Genomic DNA, 23,468 nt, shown 5'->3' on the forward strand with positions numbered 1-23,468 from the left:
TCATCCCACTCTCCCCAAATCCCCAAATATCCTGTGGGTTTTTCCCTCTGACTGAAACTGGTCAACAGCTAAAGGCTTGAGGTAACTCATATGGGTGAGCCTTCAAGAGTACAAAGCAGGAGCAAATCTGTGACACTAAATCTCTCACTTTGAGTACTTTGATGGGTCTCCAGATATTTTCTCTTTTCTTTCCTTCAGCCTCACCTAATTTGCGGGAAACTCCCATCTGCATTAAATTAGGGAGAATGTCTTCTGATCAGAGCTTGTTGCTGTTTCTTTCTTAAATGCCTGTCTATCTAGCAATATGTCAGCTTTCCAGTTCTAAATATGTTTATTCCTCCAGGAATGTTCTCTCTTCTGCATGATTGACACCCAGTACAAAGGGGTCATTCATGCATTTGTGGTCCTCAAAGACACTGAGAGTCTATATTAAAATGGCATAGCACTTTACCTTCAGCATGACCGTCACATCAGGAGGTCCACTAGTCTTCATTCCTTTATGATTTTTCAGACTAGATTCAGAAACTGATCCCAGTCTTTAGGGGTACATGTTAGTCTTTTTTGAATGTTTAACTTAAAGACTTACTCTGTTATCTCGTACTGTCTTTACAGTTCCATTTCATTTTTTGAATTGCCTGTGAACATTTAGAGATCCTTGGTCTAAGTGTCACTTTTAAATAATCTAGTAATTCTGGTATAGAATTATCTAGTATTTTACAAATGATGGATTTTGATTTTTTATTATGAATTAAAATCACTGATACTTATTTTCTATGCAATTTGCAAGTTATAAAAGTGACTTGAGATGATTTCATATTTGCTGCTGTTAGGCCTAATATATTTTATTGATTAGACTATTTTATGTTAAATGTTTATCTTGAGATTCCACACCACAAGGATAGTGTGTTTTGGCTCACACATGGATGTGGCACAGGAAGGAATTCAGTGTTCTTGCTATGTACTTTATTTCTACCTATGGCCCCAGAAGGATGGCAAACCTCCTTGCTCCCTTTATAGGTCAGTAGGTAGATAGTCTTCCTATTCTATATTTTTGTGTAGAGAGGTACTTTGGGATATCCTGGCTTTAATCATATAAAGCAGGTACATAGCTTGGAGTCCTCTCTTATATGGAATTGGGTTCTCTTCTAAATCATTGGTAAAACATTTTTGGTACCTAGATATTTTTCTTCTTAGTTTCAAGCTTAGTTCTATTATATAAATAGTTCCCCATATTTTATCTGATGTTTCTATATATTGGTATACATGTGTGGTGGTGACATATCAGCTTAGTCTGTCTTACTGACTGGACATAAATTTAGTTTAAAAACGAATTTTTATGAAAAATGGGCATTTTCATTTCTATGTAATTTTAGCACCCATAATTTCAGTAATGCAATACAAGATGACTAGCATAATTTCTAACTCATTTTACTCCATTACATAATAGCTCTAAAATTTATAAAGATAATACAAATATATATCAAGGAAGGAATTTTTTTATTTGCATGGAAAGTCAATCACAAAATGTAATATTTCTAGATTTATTATAGTTTACAAGTACAATTATATCCTACTATAAGTAGTGATGGAAAAGATCAATTATTTCCATTACCTACAACAAAAATTAAAGATAAGAAAAACATGATAGGTCATATTTTGTTTTGATATAAGATAATTATTTAGTTCTTTCAAAAACTGAGAAAATACAGTGAAACTGTTATGTACAGTATTTGTTTTTTCTCACCTATCAATATTTGGTTATGTGATTTCAAACACATTAGCATCAAGTCTTGGAAGTGGATAAGCAGTGAAATTTGCCAAGAATTTATGAAGAGCCTAATATGATAAATTTGAAAACTACTTGTGGTTTATCATCTAATATCTCAAAATTCACATTAGACAGGAAAATATAAAAGTAAGAACTGTTACTATGCCTTAGTAAATAATGCATAGTATTTTTTACTGGTCTAAAGCCTGTGGGTAGATCATTACATGGGAATAAACCAGATAGTCATGGTGTTGAACATAAAGATTTACATCATTTTCTGATCCGTGTCTTGATTAACATCTTAGTTTTAGAGAGAGCTTAGTAGAATATCAATGAGAATTAGGTTGTTATAGGGAAGTAATATAATAGTTCACTATTTATAAGAAATGGGAAAATGGCTTCAGTTGCCAAATGTGAACTTTTTTCTCTGTCTGAAGGTCATATGAGGCTTTACTTCATAAAATATTAAGATATAGAAAGAAATTTTTTTCTTGAGAACTTTCTGCTTTACATTTATGGTAATAGCTTTTTGAAATTGAAGGCAGTGTCTGATAGCATGCTATGTTAGGATGATAAACAATTACATTTGCACCTGTTAATTCTTTGAGTAAGTGAGTGAAGTTGCTCAGTCGTGTCCGACTCTTTGCGACTCTTTAGTGCATATTATTTTTCTGAGACATAAAGGAAAATTTTCCTTTTGAGTTGTGTATGTGAGGAAATGGGTGGATGGTACTTAGGATGAAGAAGATAGATTTGTCATGGTGTAGATTTTCTTCTCCTCATGAAACAGACCTGTGGGTTAGAGGTAAATAAATGAGGATGATTAAGTTTGGTTCTTATTTTGTTACCTTCTATTATATCCTCAAATCATTTTATTTTGGGTTACTCCACAAAATCACAGCAAAATCAATCTTTCAGATTTGCCTTTTGTGTTGTACAACTTTTATAATGATCCTTTAGTAATCTCCTTAGTTGAATATTCATTCTTTTTCAATGGAGGGGAAACAATCTCTAGCCTTGGTTTCATTGACTCCTACTATCTTGAAGTTTGTTTTTCTTACTCTGAATTCTCATACTCTGTCTTCAATTTTTAGTTTAACCGTTGAGTTAGCATGCAATCTAAACCAACAATAAGATATTACCTTTTTGCATGTAATTAACCAGTCTTTGAGACTGCAAGGGAAAGTTAGATTATCTTAGTAGATTCAGGGAAATAATTTGTTAAGATTCAGCAATATTTATAATGAAAACATTCAGAAAACTAGGAATATGGTAAATAATCTTTAACTTGATACAAGTCAAACACACCTCCCTCTTATAATTCACAAATCAGTCTAAAAATTAGTAAAAATAAAACAGTGCTCTTTAATAAAAACATGCTGTAAAGCTCGTATGTAGTATGAATCAATAGCTGAAATTATTCATGTATTGAGTTGGCCAAAAATTTCCTTTGGTTTTAAGGTAAAAATAAAAGACACTATTTTCATTTTCACCAAGAACTTTATTGAACAAGTTATTCTTCATTTTTTTTCTACTACCTTTTGCCATTTTTCAGGTAATTTGATAATTCTTTTTTACCAAAACGTTTTATTTTTTAAGCAAGAACTATTCTAGGTGCCTTTTACAGTCTTTCACAGAATTGAAAATTTTTTCCATTAAAAGAATTTTGTAAAGACTGAAATAAATGGACATCTGAAAGTGCAATGTCTGGTGAATATGGTGGATGAATCAGAACTTCCCAGCCAAGCTGTAACAGTCTTTGATTGGTCATCAGAAAACATGCCATCTTGTATTATTCTTATGGAAGATTAAGCATTTTCTGTTGACTAATTGCAGATGCTTTTCACTGAGTGCTGCTTTCAGTTACTCTCATTGGGAGCAGTACTTGTTGGAATTAATCATCTGGTTTTCCAGAAGAAGCTCATAATAGAGGACGGTCTTCCAGTCCCACCATATATACAATATCACCTTCTTTGGTTGAAGATCAGACTTTAATGTGGTTGTTGGTGGTTCATTTTGCTTGTCCCACAATCTCTTTCACTCTATGTTATTGTACAATATCCACTTTCCATCACCTGTCACGATTTGTTTTTAAAATGAAACGGTTTTGTTTTGTTTAAGTAGAGAATCACATGCAGTAATATGGTCAAGAAGGTTTTTTCCTCTTAACTAATGTGGGACCCAAACATCAAAGCAATTAACATAACTAAGCTGGTGCAAAACAGTTTCAGCACCTGGTTTGGATATTTTGAGTGTGTAGGTTATCTTCCATGTGGTATGACGTTGATCTCAATAAATGTTTTGGTTTGACCGCTATCAACTGGTCTACTCAGCCGGCAAGAACCTTCACAAACCACTTTAGGCATGTTCGATCAGTCATAGCACCTTCTACATGTACTGTAAAAATCTGTTTTTGTGATTCAGTTGTGTTTACCTTTCTTGAAATAATAAAGTATATTAAGCCAAAAATGTTCCTTTTTTTCCATCTTCAGTATTAAAATGGCTACACACAAATTCACCAATTTTGGTAACTTTTTAAAAATGCACACTGATATGACAGCTGTCACAATACAGTCTAAAAAAATTGCCTCAAATTATGCTTTTAAATTTTTGAAAATAAATTTATTTGACCACACTACTCATCATGTGAGATCTTAGTTCCCCTACCAGGGATCAAACTCATGTCCCTTGCATTGGGAGTGTAAAGTCTTAACCACTGGACGCCAGGGAAGTTCCTCAAATGAAGTTAAAAATGACTAAACATTGGTATGGAAAAAAACCACAGGAACCTTTTGACTAACCCAATATAATTTAAGATTTTCCGGTAGCCATATTAAGAAGGTAGAATGAAGCAGATGAAGTTGAATAATTCACTCCTAGATAACTTGTCAAAAAATTCTCCAGAAAAATTCTAAAATACTTCAGACTGAATGATAATGAGAACATCACATATCAAAATTTCTGTTGGTTGCAGTTACATCAATCATCAGAGGAACATTTATAGCCACATGTATACCTCACAGAATGTCTCATCTCATCGATAATACAAATGTAAAAAATAAATAAGAGTTCTGCCTAAAGGAAAGACCACTCAAGAGTGCATATAGTACATCAATAGAAATGTAAAAATAGAGTCAAGAGACATACCACCTACATGTAATGCTTATCCTTGGTTCAATTTCATTTCAAAAACTCGGGGTATATTGTGGAAATCCTGTTTTCTCTACAGATTTGATTTTTCCATCAACTTCAGTCCTGAAAATAGAGAGATTCTTTTCAAATTTAATTCAACCTGTAAGTAAACCAATTATTTGTTCTTCCAGAAATATACTCAAAAAAACTTGAGAAATTTTCCTCTCTCATCAAGATGAGTCTAGATTATTTCTCTTTTATTATAATTTTAGAAATTGCTGACTACTTAAGAGACTACCCTTTTATTCAAATTAAAGTTAGATGGAACTATACTTTCAGAAAACTTTTAGGTAAATATTACTTATACATTAATCTTATGTGTGAGTTTTTTATATTTTAATTTTAATTTCAATTACTACTCCTTTATGATATCATTTATTGGAGTATTATATGTATGATCTTAAAAGATGATGCCTTTAAAGTGCAATTCATCCTAAAAGATAATATTGTTAAAGTGCTACACTCAATATGTCAGCAAATTTGGAAAACTCAGCAGTGGCCACAGGACTGGAAAAGGTTAGTTTTCATTCTAATTCCAAAGAAAGACAATGCCAAAGAATGTTCACACTACTGCACAATTGCACTCATTTCACATGCTAGCAAAGTGATGCTCAAAATTCTCCAAGCTAGGCTTCAACAGTATGTGAACTGAAAACTTCCAGATGTTCAAGCTGCCTGGTGGCTGAGAGGGTAAAGCGTCTGCCTGCAATGCAGAAGACCTGCATTCGACCCCTGGGTCAGGAAGATCCCCTGAAGAAGGAAATGGCAACCCATTCCAGTATTCTTGCCTGAAGAATCCCATGGACAGAGGAGCCTGGTAGGCTACAGTTCACAGGTTGCAGAGTCGGACATGACTGAGCGACTTCACTTTTGCTTTCTCTTTTTCAGAGGAACCAGAGATCAAATTGCCAATATCTGCTGGTCAAAGAAAAAGCAAGAGAGTTCATGAAAAATATCTACTTCTGCTTTATTGACTACTCCAAAGCCTTTGACTGTGTGGATCACAATAAACTGTGGAAAATTCTGAAAGAGATGGGAGTACCAGACCACCTTACCTGCCTCCTGAAAAACCTGAATGTAGGTCAAGAAGCAACCATTAGAACTGGGCATGGAACAACGGACTGATTAAAAACTGGGAAAGGAGTGCATCAAGGCTATATATTGTCAACCTGCTTATGTAACCTATATGCAGAGTACATCATCCAAAATGTCAGGCTGGATGAAGCACAAACTGGAATCAAGATTGCTGGGAGAAATATCAATAACCTCAGATATGCAGATAATACCACCCTTATGGCAGAAAGTGAAAAGGAACTAAAGTGCCTGTTGGTGAAAGTGAGAGAAGAGTGAAAAAGCTGGCTTAAAACTCAACATTCAAAAACTAAGATCATGGCATCTGGTCCCATCACTTCATAGCAAACAGATGGGGGAAATAATGGATATTGACAAGGTTTATTTTCCTGGGCTCGAAAATCACTGCAAATAGTGACTGCAGGCATGAAATTAAAAGGCACTTCCTCCTTGGAAAAAAAGTTTTGGCAATCCTAGACAGCATATTAAAAAGCAGAGACATCACTTTGCCAACAAATGTCCATCTAGTCAAAGCTATGGTTTTTCCAGTAGCCATGTATGGATGTGAGAATTGAACTGCAAAGAAAGCTGAGCACCAAAGAATTGATGCTTTTGCACTGTGGTGCTGGAGATGACTCTTGAGAGTCCCTTGGACTGCAAGGACATGCAACCAGTCCTTCCTAAAGGAAAGAAGTCCTGAATATTCATTGGAAGGAGTGATGCACAAGCTGAAACTGTAATGCTTTCGCCACCTGAGGTGAAGAGCCAACTCATTAAAGACCTTGATGCTGGGAAGAATTGAAGGCAGGAGGCGAAGGAGACAACAGAGGACAAGATGGTTGGATGGCATCACTGACTCAATGGACATGAGTTTCAGCAAGCTTTGGGAGATGGTGAAGGCCAGGGAAGCATGGCTGCAGTCCATGGGGTCGCAGAGAGTCGGACATGACTGAGCGACTAAACAACAGCAACATATATATGGTTTATCTATAAATAAAAGTGCAAAGGTAATTTTTTGTTTCATTAGCTATTTACTGTAAATAAATGACAAATGTAAAAGCAACTTGATTTGTATTAATACTTTAATAGTGATTAGTTTTAAAAATACAGTAATGAAAATACCACATATCACTACAGGATACACTCAAATAGAATGCATTTATAGAGGACAATTTATAGATCTCTATTAAAAAAAATAGATGATTAAATGTATTAGTTACATGTCTCACCCAAGAAAGTAAAAAATGGATGCAAACCTGAAAAAATCAGGGGAAAGAATGTAAAGATAAGAGGAGTAATCAGTCAGCTATAGAGCAAAAGATTCGCGAGACAACTAACAGATAAAAATTGTTTCTTATAGAAGACTAAAAGATAAAACTTAATTGACACTTCCTTTTTTAACCAGAGGAAGACACATATGATATTAGGAAAGAGAAGAAGCAGCTAACCATACAAATAGCAGATTTAAAATATATACTATAAGCATAATTATAATTTATTTACATAAATTTAAATGCCTAGAAACAGTAAATAATAAATACAGAGATACTGGGGAAAGATTATTGAATGAAAAAAGTATTAAAAGTATGAGATTTATGGTACAACTTTATTTAGTTACATTAGAAACATACACCTGAAACACCATTATATATAAGATTATACACATTTGTTATTTTTAAAATTACATTTATTGAGTTATAATTCATAAACAGTATAAATCACCCATTTTAAGTGTACAGTTTGTACTCTACTGTAAGCTCTAGAAATTATTCAGTTTATAATTCTTTGCTGGTGCCAGCTGCTTGCAGTCTCACCACATGCATACAATTTATGGTCTGAAACAGACTCAGGGCTTTCAATTTGCCAATTTCTGGAACTATTGTTGCTGATTTCCCTTCCTTTCTCCACCCCATAAATTCCAGCCACCTTATTCTCTCCCTCATCCTTGTCTAATCTCTGCTCAAGCTCCCTGTCTTTCTTTCACAGACCAGAATGGTCTTCCATGCGGAAAACAAGGATGATCATGAACTCACTTCATTTGTTTATTTCTCTCAGGAAGCACTGCCCTGCAATAACTACAGTCAAATTATGTTTAGTATATTTTTGTGTCATTTCTAATTGTTTATGGCTTGGGGACAAGGCAGTTGTTCCGCACGGCAGAAGCAGATGTTCTATGTGTGTACATTGTTAAGGATCTTTGTGAAGTATAACCGGATAGGTGACTGGTAGCATTGTGCTTTGGGGTTACAGAGTTTACAAAGTAAAGGAGAGGCCTTGCCTGAGTTAATGATAAATGTTCTATGAACTAAGAAGCATGTGTTAATAAACTCAATAAGTACATAAATAAAGCATAGATGTATTCTGGCAGAACTCACAATAAGTAATCACTAGACTATATGGTTCCCTATTTTTCAGAATGTTTTTATAAGAGGAACTAATAAGTGCTCAAAACTGGGGCAGCAGGCTTCACCAGGGCTGGAGGTAACTGGGGAATTAGTTATGGGTTAAGGGAATGTAGAAAAGCACAGTTCTGTATGAGCAGAATCCTTGGGTATAAAAATACTGAACTCAAAACCCGATTTTGATAAACATTGTTCCTCCTTGTATGAAAAAAACCCTAAGGAAATTCCTAGTTAAAGCCCCAGAGGTTCATTTGGCAAGAGAATGGCATCTTGCCCTAGCACAATGACTGCAGGTGTTTTGCATGAAATTTAAGGGGCAGAGGCAGCTCCAGGAAAAACTCCCAAAATATTCCCACATGAAAGTTTAAGGAGCTGGGTGGCTTGAGTAGTGAATGTCATTCCTGGGTGGATGACAGGTACTCTTCACAACAGGTCAGCAGCTGGAGCAGCTGGAGCAGCTGGAGGTATATGGATTCTTTTGGGAGGTAGGTTGACTTGGTCACCTTTTCCTGGAATGTTTGTTCTTAGGATGCAGTCATGGCCACCATCGCTGAGAACTGCTCTTTCCAAAGACCCGGTTACACGATGGGTTTTCTGTCTTTATTCTGCCTAGCGTGCTGATCCTATCCAATGCCATTGGATTGTTTCTTGGTGTCTGATTGTCCTTAAATGTTCTTTAGTATTGTCCTCCAAAGATCTGAATATTTAGAGAAATCTCTAAAGGGCAGCCTGGTATTTCTGCTAACTTCATATAGTGCTGTAATTCTAGATGCAGCTTGCAGCTTGTAGATACACAAGCTATTTTGCTGGCTCCAAAACAAGGTCATTCCCTCCATTGATAGTTTACCACTGATAGTATGCTTTTCAGGTGAAAAGTTACAAATGTCAGTCGCTTAGCTGTGTCCAACTCTTTACAATCCCCTGGACTATAACCTGTGAGGCTTCTCTACCTATGAAATTCTCTAGGCAAGAATACGGGGTGGGAAGCCTATCTCTTCTCCAGGGGATCTTCCCAACCCAGGGATTGAACCCAGGTCTCCTGCATGGCAGGCAGATTCTTTACCATCTGAGCCACAGGGAAGCCCCAGGTAACAATAGCTAAAATGCTACTTTCTGTATTTATTATATGTATATGTACTTTCTGTATGTATTATTATATATATACCTATATAAATTTTTGATAAAGATCAGTTGACATAATTATTCCCATAAACTACTTGCATAAAAATAAACAGGTTAAAGTTTTCTGGAAAGAGATTTGTCAGTTCAAATTAAGAATACCTAATATAGTCCCTGGGATTTCTTTGGAAGGAATGATGCTAGAGCTGAAACTCCAGTACTTTGGCCACCTCATTTGAAGAGTTGACTCATTGAAAAAGACTCTGATGCTGGGAGGGATTGGGGGCAGGAGGAGAAGGGGACAACAGAGGATGAGATGGCTGGATGGCATCACTGACTCGATGGATGTGAGTCTGAGTGAACTCCAGGAGTTGGTGATGGACAGGGAGGCCTGGCATGCTGCGATTCATGGGGTCTCAAAGAGTTGGACACGACTGAACAACTGAACTAACTAATATAGTCATATTATTAAAAAATATTTTTATATCAAGGAGTCTACCCTCTAAACAAGTGAAACTTTGTCATAGATGATTTTTCAAATTATTTATTAAAGCATAATTGTAGTAGTAAAATTATGAACAAATCAATTACTCCATGATAATAGAATGAGTAAATTATTTATGACAAATTCATTTCAAGTGATACTGGTTAGGCATTATAGTGGCATTTTTCAGAGTTACCTGATATAATATGAAAATGCTCATTTCATAATATGGATACTAATCACATATGATTTGATTTCGTTCGTGAAGAAATGCTTACATATAGAAAATTGTGAAAGGCAATGCACTAAAACATCAACAATGATTACTGCTTTCTGTCATTACAGGGAAAATCATTATTTTGGTCTATACTTTTTTTTTCTTTGATGAACATATATTATGTACTAAAAATAATTTTCTGGGACTTTTTGTACATTTCTTTTGCAGTTTCCTAGAGTCTATAATTATATCAGAATAGAAAATTTTGTCTGTTTTTAAAGTAAATCCTGTAATAATTCTCAGCTGTGTTTGACTCTCCTTGGGTTGTTTAGATCTTCTTATAATAGAAAATGTGACCATTTCATTAGAAAGATGACAGAGACAAATGTTTATCCCTCTTGGGAGATTATCAGGCAAAAATAAATCTTTAAAACAATTTTCAGTTCATATATACTTATTTATTCAATACATATTATTAAGTGCTTGCTGTATGCCAGGTGCTGTGCTATGTACTGGAAAAAGAAGCATGAGTAAAAAAGACTAAGTCCCTACACTGAATATATTTACATTATTGTGGGATTAGATAATCCAAAGGTATAAATTATGATAAATTCTATAAAAAAGTACAGAATATACTAAGAGAAAATATAGCACCAAGGGCTGATCTAATCTGAATATCAGTTATCTTATCTGCAAATGGTAGAGACAGCACTGACCTCAAAGGAATTTGTGAAAAATAAATAACATGTAAAGTTCATCTTGGCTCATGATATGAGTTCAATAAAAGTCATCTATCGTTAACAGATGACTGATATATAATGAAGATAAGAGTAATAATAAAATAAATAATAAGTAATAAAAAGATTGAGATACTGCATCAAATTGTTTTGTTCACCAATTATTACAGTAGTGTATACTAAGGAGAATACAGAGATAATTAGTTCTGAGGTCAATAAAAGCAAATGCAGAGTGATTAAAGACAAAGCAATAGAGCAAATAACCAAGTGTAAAAATATTTTACTAACTTAATAAAATAGAAAGTGTTAGCAGTGTTAAATGTTATTGCTGAGTTGTGTCCAACTCATTGCCACCCCTTACACTGTAGCCGACTAGGCTCCTCTGTTCATGGGGTTTTCCAGGCAAGAATACTAGAATGGGTTGCCATTTACTTCTCCAGTAGTGTTAGAAAGGAAAAACTAAAAACAAGACTAGAGATAGTAAGATCTAATACTGTTGAAATATGTATAATGCTTAACTGGGATCTTTTTTCAGATGGTTTTCAGTGTCTTTGTTTTATACCTTCAATCTCATTACAGAAGATACCACCCTGAAACTGTATTTATAATCAAAATTATGTCCTTTTCCAATCTACTCCCCATAAAGATCTTATTCTGATTAAAAAGAAAAAGACAATATAGAATATTTAATAAATGTTTTTGCTGGTTTTCGTCCATGTAGCCTTCACTTTCTAAATTGTGAAGACATGTAGTTTTATATCATTGGCATTACTAGTGAAGAAAGGAAGTCTGAACTCCTATCCATTTGATAACTGAAAATAAAATGTTGGAATATGTGGGGATCATAGAATCCTTGTGGGATTCAACAGAAAAGTGACCCAATGAGTAAACTTAAAGTAACAGTATTCATATATCTGGTAAATTGGACTATGAGAAGAGGAAACATTTGTTGAGTGCTAATTTTGAGCCATCCTATATTCTAAGCACTCATTCGACTCAACAAATTTAGGAAGTAGTTGCTAGTATTCTTCCACATTTCACAGATAACTGAATCAGAAAGAAATCAAAAAAGTTTTCTAAGGTCAAATAGCTGCTGCTGCTAAGTCGCTTCAGTGGTGTCCGACTCTGTGCGGCCCCATAGATGGCAGCCCACCAGGCTCCCCTGTCCCTGGGATTCTCCATGCAAGAACGCCGGAGTGGGTTGCCATTTCCTTCTCCAATGCATGAACGTGAAAAGTGAAAGTGAAGTTGCTCAGTTTTGTCTGACTCTTTGCGACATCATGGACTGCAGCCTGCCAGGCTCCTCCGTCCATGGGATTTTCCAGGCAAGAGTACTGGAGTGGGTTGCCATTGCCTTCTCCGAAGGTCAAACACCAAAGCATTTAAAACTGTATCACTAAACTGCTGGCTCTAGGCTTGCTCATTTATATTTCTATTCTCTACTGCTAGAGATTTCAAGAAAACTAACAGAAAATAAACATCATTTGCCAATTTTAATAATTAGTTATTAATTGTATAATCAGAAATTTTGCCTAACCATGCAATAACATGGTTCAACTAGAACAAAACTTAAGGACTTATAGAAAACTCTCTACCAAAGCTTCAAAGGTTTAAGGTGGGTCAGGAGGTAAATAAGTGATAATTTTCTTTTCTTTCTCTGTATTCATAAGGTATGATAATAAAGCCAATAACAATGCAAATATGATCGCAAAACTAAAACTAGCTAATAATATCCAGAACAATTTGTAAATGAATGGTTAATAATTGAATATTTCTTACATGCGAAAGCAGATCTTATATAAACAGTTTAATGGTATTTTACTACCTTATTACAATTGGAGAAGGGATAGGCTACCCACTCCAATATTCTTGGGTTTCCCTTGTGACTCAGCTGGTAAAGAATCCGCCTGCAGTGTGGGAGACCTGGGTTTGATCCCTGGGTCAGGAAGATCCCCTGGAGGAGGAAATGGCAACCCACTCCAGTATTCTTTCCTGGAGAATCCCACGGATGGAGAAGCCTAGTAGGTTACAGTCCACAGGGTCACAAAGAGTCGGACACGACTGAGCGACTTCACCTCACCTCACCCACTCCAGTATTCTGGCCTGGAGAATTCCATGAACTCTATAGTCCATATGGTCACAAAGAGTCAGACACCACTGAGCGACTTTCACTTTCACCTTACAAATGATAAAGATTAAGTGACTTATTTAAAACTGTTTTAAAGTGTGAAACTAAGATTCAAACACAATTTTTCTTAATTCCTACAGAGCCTTCTACTTCTAAATTTTCTACACAGATGTTAGACCTTTCCATATACCTCCATACTTTGCAGGCTGAAATAGAAATTCTAGCAGATACTGGTCTCAAAAAATAGTTATTCTTAAAACCATCTAACTTGTCTTAAATTTGCTGTAATGGCTATAATAGCTTTTTATGTCAAAATAATATGTGTTAGCTCTGCATGTAATAAGCAAAGCTCTACAATTGATAGCTCTGAAATGGGATTTTGAATTTAATATCTAGCAAGGCAGAACACATCATTGGTGGTAGCAAGGAGAGTCTCTGGAATAGGATCGCATGCAGTTGTCAAAACTTTTGCCACGGGTGAAATGGAATGGTGTACTAGTGAAATGAAGTACCCTGATTGGTGCATTATATGATGTAATCAAATGCCTCTTGCAGCAATCAGTATGTCAGGTATGTGTAAGGACTATTTTGGTGCAGATATCCAGTAGATAATTGGAGTTCAAGAGGGAAGTTGGTTCAGAAAATAGGCTTTTATAAAATGTCTGCCTATAGAAAGAACTTGACAAAGGCACTTGTTGTAAAAAGAGACTTCAAAGGGCAGTTATCTCTAAAGCATAAACCTTAAAAGGGGTAGCAGGATGGAAATATTTTGACTAGAATAGGTATAAAAGTGAGGATAACAGCTAGGAGAAGATAGTGTATCAAGAGCTAAGGGAGCAGAGGTCTTAACCTGAGGAGGGGATGATCGATAGTGTAGGACTAATAACAGAATTTGCTTTTGTTGTTGTGTAGTCACTAAAATAGATTTGGGCCATTAAGAGCTCATTGCTGATGAAATGAGAAACGAACTAAGGAAAAACAAAATCATCCTGGGAGTGAGTTGTAATTGAAAAAATAAGAAGCTAATGAACATAAACCACACCATCAATAAATTTAGTCAAAAGTATGAAACAAGAGAGAGACTTAAGAGTAGGAGGCATGGAGTTTCAAGGGAAAGAGTTCCTTATGGAGAATAGAACGTTTACTAAGGTACCAACATTTGGGTGATTTAACGTCAAGAATTTGGAGGAGGATCCTGTGGACAATTTGGAAGTTCCAGAGACACAAAGATTGAAATTTCAAGAAGAGTTAATCTTTAAAAGAAACAAGTACCAATGAGAAAGGCTAAACATAAAATATGTCTGCAAGTCATGACATTTTAAAATATTAATTCCCTAAAAGAAATGTTAGATGAAAATATGAAGTAGCATAGAAAAAGATCCTCTGAAAATAGTAAACATGGTACTAGAATCATATCACCAGTTTTTTTTTTAATTTCATGAATGGCTTCATATTTTAAAAAGGGTTTATTAAAACTGTGGTAGCTTAGAACCTATATAAATACTCAGTGTGTGTGTAAGAACAGACCTGTATTTGTTTTCTGAGAAAAATTTTTTTGTAATAATATTTTTTGATAAATTAGATACAGTAATGTGTTAAAGGATTTGGATTTCTATAAACAAGGCCCTATATAAATATTAGATTTTGTTTGCTAAATTAGGCTTCCTTGGAGTTCATTTGGAACGGCTGGATCACCTTAGAGCTTTGCAAGTTTAGTATGTTTCAGGAAGGAGTTCAGTGTCAACAACTTAGATTTTAGAGTGTTAAAACTTAGCAGAAAAATCTTATACCTTAGAAGGAAAAAATGGCTGCAAGGTCAAGTTTTCCCTACTAAAAGTCAAGAATCCTTGTTTGACCTGGTGAAATTATAGACTAGATTGTGGCCAGGTTTCCCCAGAGAAGGTGGTTCTCCTATCACAGTTTTTATGAAGCACACAGAGGAGCAGGTCAGCTTTGAAGGCAAGAACGTGACAAATTCTTTCATCCCTCTGTCTGGCTCTCCAGGCTCCCTCAGTTGTACACCTAATCAAAATCTAGCTGTGCAGTTGAAGCACATGTGGGAAACTATGCTACTTCATAATCAAAGAATACAACCTTTACTGAATTCATTAACTTGAAATTATTAAAATCATTTTATGTACTAGAAAAAAATTCTTACTTCCAACACGGTTATGGTTTTTCTTGAAAGGCCAAATATTAAGGATATGATGCAATAAATCCTTTGATCAAATGTGGTAGTGGTAGTTTAGTTGCTAAGTCAGCCCGACTCTTGTGACCAACTGCCACAAGAGTTGATCTTGTTGAACAACTGTAAACACATTTTAGACTGAGAATAATTTTTAATATATTTTAAAAATTTCTGTTGTTTCAATTAAAGTGTCTGTTTCCATTCACAGTGCCAATCTAGGTCAAATGGGAACAATTTACCTTTAAATAAAATAAAACACAAGGAAAAATATTGGGCATTATGTGGTGTCAGGTTCATATTTTCTAGTTTTATTGTATGATCTTCCAAGTAAGATCATACAAAAGCTTTCCTGTAACACTTGGATGTAGCATTTGAATAATGTTTGTATGTTTAGAAAGGATAGAGCTCTTCCAAAACACACATTGGTATTCAATTTTTTATTAATGGTTTTGCATCACAAAGAACTTCTTAAATTTTCTGTCAATCAGCAGTTTTTGTTATTTTTGGACATTTTGTTTCTAAGACCCTCAAATTTGATATGCAAGGTTTTGTTTTTTCATGCTTTATTCTACAATCAGTGTGCACTAATTAGTATTCTATCTGAATCTGCACTGGAATATAAATTAGAAGATGTATTCAAGTTCCAGATGCACTCAAGTTCATTATAACTTGAGAAGCTGGGGAAAAAATTAACCCCTTTGAAATTTACAAACCATTTACCCCTAGGATTGCTGTGGGAATTAAAATAGTTACTATGTAAAAGAAATCTGCACAGTTATTCTTAGTGGAGATTAAATGACAGTTGGCGTCCCTTCTCTACTTTTTCCAATCCTTTCTGATTCTCAGTTTCCTCACCTGTTATATATTTTTTTCCTGAAACATCTCAGTAGAGTATATATTTATATTTATGGACCACAAGTACAATAGCAAAAGAAATTGTGATTGCTGTTCTGTACTATTTCATGGAAGATGCACAGAGAGGCATCAGAAAATCATAATTTACTGAAGGATCATTCCCACAGATAGAGATACAAGATTAGTCCTTCTCTGCCCAATATTAAATTTAACTGAGGTTTTCTCACTGTCACAGTAATTTGCTCACAGCTGTTGCCTACGGTTTTCCTGCCTCTTATTCAAGCTCAAATGAAGCAATCAAAAAACTTTCTGAGCAGAAACTGTGACCTGAAAGTGGAATTAGGTAATTTAAGAACAGAAAAAATATGTGATGTGTTTCCTCACTCCTAAATTTGCTATATTCCATGTGTGAAGAAAACAAATAGACTTCAAATTGTCACTATGACAGAATAGCTTGTATCAGATTAACTTTCCAACAGAGGGAACAGGAAGTGTAGTAGTAGGTGGGGATACAGAAACTGGAGAAAGTAGTTTTAGGGGGAAATATATTGAGAGACGATGGAGAGCAACCAGTGCAGGCAATGCTTTCTAGTCAGTGATTCTTTAGAAGAAAAAAAAAAGAGAGTTCCATTTTTATCCCAACTTTATCTTCTAAGGGCATTTTCCAAACTGTTGTGCTAAGGAAAGGAAATTGGTAGAATTAACTGACTGGGAAGATAGAGTTCAGATCTGTTGGTACTTTACAGACTAAATTCTGGACAGAAGGACAATCCAGTAAAGACTCTGAAAAATCTGCCTGCATACTCCTGTGAATCTTCAGCCAGTGCTGAAACTATGTGTATATAGGGTAAATCACTTTAGAATTCAGTAAAATATCACATAGAATGTTGAAAATTGAACAGAGACTTTAGTATCTATGTGGTGCTGTGGAGACAGAAGTTGGAATTCAAGCATTTCAATTAAGTGGGCTTCATAAACACACTGGGCTTTCAGGTGAGACTCCAGAAAGGCCATGTCCTCCAACAGAGGAATAAAATTAATAGCTTGAGAGCAAGGGAAACTCTGAAGAGCAGTCCTAAGGAAGCCTGAGGCCTCTATAAAATCATAGTGCTCTGCCAGAAGTCTATCTGCTTGTCAGAAAACTCTTAACCGTCCTTGGAGGGAGATGGTATTGTCAAGAGCTTTTATGATTTTTAAAAACTTGTTTTATAGAGGTGTATCTTAAATGTTATAGATTGATTGTATAAAAGGCATAAGCATACAGCTTCATATTTACAGCATTGTAAATACATTCGTATATTACCACTCATGCTAGGATATAGAGCATTTCTGAAGCCTGGAAGGTTCTCTCATCTTTTGGGTTATTCAATATTCTTACTTATCCCACCATCAGTTAGTATTGCTTGTTCTGAAGTTAACATGAATGAAGTCATTTGTGTGTTTAAGGCTCAACTCCTTTTACTCAACATAATAACCATGAGGTTCATCTATATTTTTATATGTATTCACAGTTTCTTTTTATTTCTTGTAGCATCCTACTGTATCAGAGTCCCACAATTTATTAATCTGCTGCTGATAGAAATTAAGGTTGTTTCCAGTTTGGGGCTATTATGAAATATTCTTGTTTATGCTTTTGTGAGAACTTATCCACTCATTTTTCTTGTGAATATGACTAGGAATGATATAACTTTAGCAAATGTTGCCAAAGTATTTTCCAAAATGATGGTAAATATTTACACTCCTAATTGATTTGTGAGAGTCCCAGTTACTCCACATTCTTGCTGACATTAGTATTGTGACTCTTTGGAATCTGAATTTTCAGAGGAAATGTGTAGTGATATGGCACTATGGTTATAACTTGCATTCCCTTTGTAGCTAAAAATGTTGAACACATTTTCCTATTCTTACTAACCATTTGAATTCCCTCTTATCAAGTCCCTGTTCAAGACTTGCTCTTTTCATTGGGTGTTTTTTTTTGTTTTTTCAGTTGTTTACAGGAGTGATTTATATATTCCAGTTATATCTTTTGTTGGAAATGTGCATTGTAGTATCTTCTCCCTGTCTATGAAGTATCTTTTCACTTAGTTAATGGTGTCTTTTGATTGATGAAAATTTTTAATTTTCAAAAATCAAAAGATTATTTATCTTATTTTTAATTAGTGGTTTGGGGTTTTGTTTAAGAAATCTTTTGCCTTATCACACCAAAGATATGAAAATATTGTCCTCTTTCCTGATAGAAGCTTTATTGTTTACTAATCACAGGTAGTCCTATGATCCATCTTGAGAAATTTGTACCTATCCTATGAGCATGTAAGGTAAGAGTCTATGTTCCTCTTTTTTATCTAATAAATAGGCAATTGTTCCAATATAATTTATTAAAAAGACATCCTTTCCTCCAGTGAATTAGAGTTGGAACCATTGATGACTCTTCATTTGCACATCCATTAATGACTTATCTCTTCTATTACACTAGTCAACGTTTCTATGCATATGCCAAGCTAGGCTGTCTTATTTATACTAGTTTTAGAATGAGTCTTGAAAATTTTTTGGTGGAATTCCTCCATCTTTGTTATTCATCATCAAGGTTGTCTTGGCTAGTTTAGGTTCTTTCTACTTATATCTAAATTTCAGAATCAGCTTTTCAGTCCTGCCCCCAATATGCTATGTTTGTAGAGAATTCAGAGATAAATCTGAACAATTTTCATACTAATCATATAGGGTTTTCTAATCCTTTAATATTGGGCTATTGAATTCTTTTTGAACAGTGTTTCCTAGTTTCTGGTATATAATTCTTGCACATATCATATTATATTTACTCTTAGGCAAACCAGTATAGATGATACATTTTTAAAAATTTCCTTTTATAATTGTTTGCTGCTGGTATATAGTGTATAGTGTTAGTTGTTCAGTCATGTCCAACTTTTTGCAACCCCGTGGGCCATAGCCCACAGGCTCCTCTGTCCCTGGAATTCTCCTGGCAAGAATACTGGAGTTGGTTGCCATTCCCTTCTCCAGGGGATCTTCCTGACCCAGGAATTGAATCCAGGTCTCCTGCATTGCAGGTGGATTCTTTACCATCTGAGCTACCAGGGGAAATTTGCTGCTGGTATAGAGAGATATTATTTTTGAATATTGACTTATATCCTGAAACTTTGATTAATTAATTTTTTTCAACAGTTTAAATTCTTCTGGATAATTTTTCTTATACACACAATCATGTCATCTGCAAATAAAGTTTGTTAATTTATAAAGTTTATATTTTTATTCATTTTGCAACTTTATTTTGTGTTAATTAGAGATGCACATACAGTTGAAAGAAAAAAAATGGTACAATTCCATAGACCCTTCATCCAGTTTGCTGCTACAGTTAGAGCGTACATAACTATAGTTCAATATCAGGAAACTGATATTGATACAGCCCATCAGTCTTAGTCAGATTTCAACAGTTTGCATGTGCTCCTTTGTATATGTGTGTGTGTCTGCATCTGACTCTTTGTGACCTTATGGACTGTAGCCCACCCGTGGGGCTCCTCTGTCCATGGAGATTCTCCAGGCAAGAATGCTGGAGTAGGTTGCCATTCCTTTCTCCAGGGGATCTTCCCGACTCAGGGATTGAACCTACCTCTCTTATATCTCCTGCATTAGCAGGCGGGTTCTTTACTACTAGTGACACCTGGGTGTCTGTGTATTTTGTTCGATGCTATTTTATCATATTGTGCAACCACCATCACAGTCAAGACAGAAGAGTTTTGTTACAAGGATACCTTGTGCTACCCTTTTATAGTCACAGTTGCCTAACTCTGACTGCAACCCCTTACCTGCCCTCAGCTCTGGCAACCATTAATCTGGTGTTCATTTCTATAATTTTGTTCATTTCTATAATTCATTCATTTGAAGAATGTTATATAATGGAATGAAAACTTTGAGACTGTTTTCTTTAATTTTCCTCTCAGCATAATGATATTGTGATAGACCCATCATAAAATATGCAAGTTGTTTCAAAGTTTATTCCTTCTTCTTGCTGATATTGTGGTATGGATATATCATATTTTGTCTAACCATTCCCTAGCCATACAGCAAATGGGTTATTTCCAGGTTGGGGCTATCATGAATAAAGCTGCTATGAATGTTCATGTACAGATTCCTGTGTAAAAACTTTTCTAGATCTTAGGGATAAATGCCCAACAATGCCGTTCCTGAGCCATATGATAAGCTCATGTTTAATTTTTTTTTAAGAAACTGCCAAACTATTTTCCTGAGTGTAGTTGACATTTCTGTCATCAATATATGAATGATCAAGTTTCCCTAGATCCTTGACAGCATTTGGTATCGAGGTTTATCCTACTTCGGGTTTGCTCAGCTTCTTGAATCTGTAGAATTAAATGTTTCACCAAATTTGGAAAAATTTCAACTACTATTTCCTTGAATAGTTTTTCAGTTCCACTCTCACTCTTCCCTTCTTACAAGATTTTAATCACACCAATGCTAATTCTTTTGTTATAACCCCATAGGTTCCTGAGACTCTGGGTTTGTTGTTTGTTTTTCAGTCTGTTTTTCATGTTGTTCAGATTGGGTACATTCTCTCGATATGTCAGGGACTGATTCTATCCTCTGTTCCTCTACTCTGCTGCCTGTTGCCCCTCTACTATTAAGCCCATCAAGCAGGTTATATTTTTGTTTCAGTTTTACATTTTTCAGTGCTATAATTTCCAATTTTTCCCTTTTTATAATTTCTGTCTGTTGATATTTTCTATGTTTTTATTTGCTTTAAGAAGATTTACAATTGCTTCTTTAAGCCTTTTCATGCTGGATGCTTTAAAATCCTTTACACATAATTTCAACATATGATTTATATTAGTGTTGTATTCTGGTATATTTTTATTCAGGTTGTAATTTTTTGGTTCTTTGTAAGATGAGTGATTTCTGATTGTACCCTAGATATTTTAGATATTATTTTATGAAACTTTGGATACTATATAATCTTCTTATTGTAGCAGGTAGTCCCCTGTTGAGGTGTACATCTGGTGGTAGTTTAGTCCCTAAGTCGTGTCCAACTCTTGCAACCCCATGGGCTACAGCCTATCAAGCCCCACTGTCCATGAAAATTTCCAGGCAAGAATACTGGAGTGGAGTTGGCATTTAGTTCTTAGGGGATCTTCCCAACCCAGGGATTGAACCTGGGTCTTCTACATTGCAGAAGAATCCTTTACTGTCTGAGCCACCAGGGAAGCCTGGAACCTGGGGCAAGTGTTAATAAATGTGTCTGTTCTGCTTCAGGCCAGGCCTTGCCTAAAGTACCCTAGCCAAAATGGAGTGCCAACTCACACTGCATTATTTCAGACAAATTCAAGTTTCCTCTCTTCCACACTGACACCTTCTTGGTAAAACTGGGACATCAATTTTATACTTCTTTGTTGCCTCCAAGTAGGGATATAGGCTCAGCACCCTGCTGGACCCAAATGACACCATTAGAAGGGCGCAGATGAAGCAAGTGCCAGCTAGACATGCCTGTCCCAACAATCTCATCCTGCCTTGTAATGCTAGGTGAAATGGAGGCTCAGCTCTTCACTGGGCCCCACCAATACTAGGAGATGGCCAGGATTCATGTCAGTCAACCTTGCTTTGAACTGCCTCATTCAATCTCATTGCTGCTGGGTGGGTGTGAAGGTTCAACTGCCTGTGGGCACTGATAAGAACAGGGGTGAGGAAAACTTAGAATATTGACTAGTCCCAACTCATGCTGCCTATACAGTCTCAGTGCTGTCAGAGAGGTGGAGGCTCAGCTTGTGGCTGAACCTCACTGACACTACTGTGGTGGAATTATTTTAGTGCCATCTGCTTCTGGGTGGGAGATCAGGGAATTGAAGGATCTTCTGTCCTCTGTAGGCATACAGAGCACAGAAGATGAGCTCCAGACTCGGAATGATGATACTGTTTTATCAGGGAATTAAGAGTGCTGCCAGGTTTGGCCAGTTTGGGGATGAAACTTTAACTCCCAGCTTGGCTCCACGCATACCACTGGGGAGAGAATTGGACAGCTGCTGCCTGGCTTCTGCTGGGCTGGGATAGGGTTAGTAGATGATTAGCTTCCTGTTCAGCCTCTGAAATCTTGCAGTGAGTGGTACACTTTTTTCTCTTGGTGTTTGACCAGAGTAGATTGGGTATTGCCACTAAAGACTTTTGTTTTGAGGCCACATATTTCTGGTCCTCGGAGAAGGCAATGGCACCCCACTCCAGTACTCTTGCCTGGAAAATCCCATGGACCGAGAAGCCTGGTGGGCTGCAGTCCATGGGGTCACTAGGAATCAGACATGACTGAGCGAATTCACTTTCACTTTTCACTTTCATGTATTGGAGAAGGAAATGGCAACCCACTCCAGTGTTCTTGCCTGGAGAATCCCAGGGACAGGGGAGCCTGGTGGGCTGCCATCTATGGGGTCGCACAGAGTCGGATATGACTGAAGCGACTTAGCAGCAGCAGCATTTCTGGTCCTTGGACCAGTAAAATAGGATTTACTTGGAGTTTGTTTTTTGTTTTGTTTTCTGTTTGTGCCTGTTGTAGGTCTTGGGTTGAAGGCTTCTGCATCACCCTGCTGGGATATATGGCAATCAATAAGGAAGCCAAGGAACTCACTCTTTTGCTAGTCCTCAGGTTCCAAGGTCCTTATACAATTTGCCTTTTTTTCTGGGCCTTCTGGGGCTTGTCCTTTGTATGTCCAGAGTTTTCACTTAGAAGAGGCAATGTCTGGGAATAATGGGGCTATTTCATCTTAGCCAAAACCAGAAGGCTTTTTTATGGCTTTTTTAATACTGGCAGAGACTTCTAGTATGATATGTGAAGCATATCAGTATAGTTGACACTCTTGTTTTGTTCCTGGATCAAGGTAAATTTTTCAGTAAGTTATTAGATGCTGTTTTGATAGGAATTTTTGTTGGATTAAGGACCTTTGGAAAATTCTGAAAGAAGTGAGAATACAAGACCAAGTGAACTGCCTCTTGAGAAATCTGTATGCAGGTCAGGAAGCAACAGTGAGAACTAGACATGGAACAACATATTGGTTCCAAATAGAGAAAGGAGTATGTCAAGGCTGTATATTGTCACCCTGATTATTTAACTTATGTGCAGAGTACAGCATGAGAAATGCTGGGCTGGAAGAAGCAATGAATATTGCTTCAGGGCTGAAGAAAGAAGCACAAGCTGGAATCAAGATTGCTGGGAGAAATAGCAATAACCTCAGATATGCAGATGATACCACCCTTATGGCAGAAAGCAAAGAAGAACTACAGAGCCTCTTGATGAAAGTAAA

Source organism: Ovis canadensis, chromosome 7 (genome assembly GCF_042477335.2).
Source record: "Ovis canadensis isolate MfBH-ARS-UI-01 breed Bighorn chromosome 7, ARS-UI_OviCan_v2, whole genome shotgun sequence".
NCBI classification, from domain to species: domain Eukaryota; kingdom Metazoa; phylum Chordata; class Mammalia; order Artiodactyla; family Bovidae; genus Ovis; species Ovis canadensis.